We start from the raw sequence: 3,344 nt of genomic DNA on the forward strand, positions 1-3,344 counted from the left end.
TCAGGGAGTGGAGTGTACACACAAACAATAAACGGCAAAGGAGCTAATTTTAGCCACTTAAAGAATAATTCTTCCAAAATGAAAATTTGCTAAACATTTACTCCCCCTCAGGCCATCTAAGATGTAGATTAGTTTGTTTCTATATTAGAACACATTTGGAGAAATTTAGCATTACATCACTTGCTCACCAATGCATTCTCTGCAGTGAATGGGTGCCGTCAGAATAAGAGTCCAAACAGCTGATAAAAACATCACAATAATCCACAACACAACTCCAGTCCATGTCTTGTGAAGCTAAAAGTTGTTTGTATTAAACAAATCTTTAAGACATTTTAACGTTTTAAACTTCCAGCTAAAATATGAGTCCTCTTTCCACACTGCTTTCTCAGGTGAAAAAGTCATAAAAAATGAAATCGCATCATATGACCCCTTTAAAGTTAACACACCTTAATGATGGGTTTGTTTCTTACAAACATGCAGCTTTTCACTTTACAACATGTTAACTGATGGATTGGAGTCGTGTGGATTACTTGTGGATTTTCGTGATGTTTTTATGAGCTGTTTGGACTCTCATTCTGATGGCACCCATTCACTGCAGAGGATCCACATGTGAGCAAGTGATGCAATGCTAAATTTCTCCAAATCAGTTCTAATGAAGAAATAAATCCATCTACATCTTGGATGGCCTGAGGGTGAGCAAAGTTCCAGTAAATTTTTCATTTTTGGGCAAACTATTCCTTTAATATTAGAAACTATAAATCATCTAATTTATAAGATGAAACGCGGCAGTTTGAATTTTGGGGTGAACTATCCCTTTAAATGTACTGTTTTCGCCCTACCACAAGCTGACTTCTCTCCTATTCACCTCCACTGATCTCTGCATGATCACACCATCTGAGCCAAGAGATCTCACTGTTCCGGGTGTGATGGCAAGAGAGTAACAAGCTCATGGGCTCTAAAAGCATCACTTCCCAATCCTCCCATAATCCTATGTCTAATACAAATGCACAGAGATTTATCAATTTAATACACTTAAGAGGGATTTCTCACATCTCAATAAAAATGCAATGAAAAGCACAGCTTAATAGCACAGTAGGCTTTAGCTAAGTCACTTTAAAAATAGTCACTGGACAAAACAGGGTTCCGCTCCTCCCAGCTATTGTGTAATTAATAAGCAGGCAGTGGGTGCCAGCAGGACTTTGCATACAGCTTCAGGTAAGGACAATTAGGGCCATGGTTAAAGGAAAAAGTAAAAACAGATCTCATTGATAACACTGGGGGACAGTGGGATGAGGCTCTGCTCTTCAGAGCCTCACTGGATCTTTGCTACCGTCCCAGAGCCAGGCACAGTGTGGCCGCTGTGGAGTCAAAAATCATGGCTCTACGCCTGTGAAGACTGGACCTTCTTCTGAACCTCCACGTGCTGTAGTCCCTGACAGCGGTCCAGCTGTAATCTCCACAATGACAGAGGATTGCATTAGAGGATTGCAAAAAAAAAAAAAAAAAAAAAAAAAAAAAAAAAAAAATCAACACCCTCCCAGTCAGTTTTTTAAACTAATTTAGACATTTAAGCATTTATGTAAGTGAAGCAGATGTCCTCCAAATTCTATATTTGAAGAGACCAGATGTGTCTGGCTGGAGTTCTGCAACGAAGGATTTAGCACACATGCTTTTTCCTCTTTCTGGTTTTCCTTTAATTTGCAAATCTTGTAATCTAAGCCTAAAGCTGAGTGAACCAACTTCTAAACCAGCAGTGCTGTATCGGCCAAGACTGCAATCTGTTTTCCATTTGAGTGTCAAGACAGCATCCACACTGGTGGTTGACAAAAGCTGTTATTTCAAAATGATTATATACTAAAAATCGTGTGAGGACTTTGGTAAGTTTATGAACTATTTCAGTAAAGGGGAAAGAACCGAGCACAGTGCAGCTAAAAAATACAGAGCTAGGCTATTTACCAAACACTTCTACTGGAACGCAGCAGCAGCAACACCATTCACCCGGAGGGAGAGGGTTATGGTTTTCAACACGAGGCATGTTTTCAGCATTAGACCAACCGTTGCAGGAGTACAAAGCCAAACCGTCAGAGTCTGTCTCCATGTCAGGGCGGACACGGCGCGTTTGGCTGCATAAGCGTCAGCAGAGCAAAGCTCTAGTCTTGGAACGGCTGGGATGGTGGTCTCCATCAAAGTGTGCTGAAGACAGACTTCCTTATTCTATTTCCTCAGGAGGAAATATTGAGTTAAGATTTGCAGCAGCAGCAGAGTAGTTCATTTTAAGAGGTGGCAGACGTAGCCGAGGGGAGGAGAGGAGCCAATAACTGATGCGCCCTGCTCCCTCTCACTCCCTAAGGGGGCATATTTCTCACAGATTGCAGTTCGACTCTGTTAGGGGTCCAAGGTTGCAGGTCTGGCCTTCTGGAGCCGACCGGGTCGGTCAGTCAGTCAGCAGGGTTTGGCCGTCTCTCTCCAGACCACTCCCTGGCCCCATCAGACCTTTGATGCAGGTTATTATGTATAACAAATTACAGGTTTTCAAATGTACTGATTTGTACCTTATAATATCTAAATGGTGCACACACTGAGGGATGTGGCTTGGACTCCACCACACGTTAAAACGGGAAAACGCCATAAACCGGACAACGACGGAACATTGCATTAGCACATAGGTTTCACCTCATGAAGAGTTTTACATGTCTCCACTCGTGTTGTGCATGCCAGGAGATGGATACAAGCCTATTATAGACATAAAACTTCACTTGGGGAAAAATGCAAAGATCTTAAATGCCTCTGACCTGCATTCAACCTCAACTGGCCTTTCTCAAATAAAAAATAAAAATACACAGCTGACCAAAAGTCTACACTCTACAAAATTATTTCACAGCCTACACCTTCACAATAACAGCTAAATGCAATAGTTGCAACAACTAATTAATAATACAGTGTTTCCCATACATTGATTTATTTGTGGCGGCCCGCCACAATATCAACACTGACCGCCACAAATAGATTTTCCAAAATGCATTGACTATATAAACATGAATAAAAAACTTAAACTTGAATAAACATGAGCTCTGCATGTTTCAAAGTCAAAACGCAGCGCGGGTGTTTTTATATGAATGTATCTTTGAAGGGCACTGACTGTCTTTAGAAAAGTTTTGATGTCATTTTCATTTAATCTTTCCTATAATGTCTGATAAAGCAGCGTTTATGAGCACAGCGCTGTTTTACAGCCGTTACCGGGGAAACCGCTATTTCTGACGCTCCTAAAGGTATAGGTTCTTTGCCATAGGAGCCTGAGAAAAATGCTCATTTTAGAAGAAAAGTTTTTAATATATATATATATA

General features: G+C 40.8%; 1 protein-coding gene across 3 annotated transcripts in view; it reads right to left on the reverse strand.

The window, feature by feature from the left end:
- The window catches only part of bcas3 (BCAS3 microtubule associated cell migration factor), a 232,095-nt gene that overhangs the window by 217,167 nt on the left and 11,584 nt on the right, over positions 1-3,344 (reverse strand). The gene's annotated exons all lie outside the window — the stretch shown is intronic.

Source organism: Sinocyclocheilus rhinocerous, unplaced genomic scaffold (assembly GCF_001515625.1).
Source record: "Sinocyclocheilus rhinocerous isolate Xijiao unplaced genomic scaffold, SAMN03320098_v1.1 scaffold166, whole genome shotgun sequence".
Taxonomy (NCBI): domain Eukaryota; kingdom Metazoa; phylum Chordata; class Actinopteri; order Cypriniformes; family Cyprinidae; genus Sinocyclocheilus; species Sinocyclocheilus rhinocerous.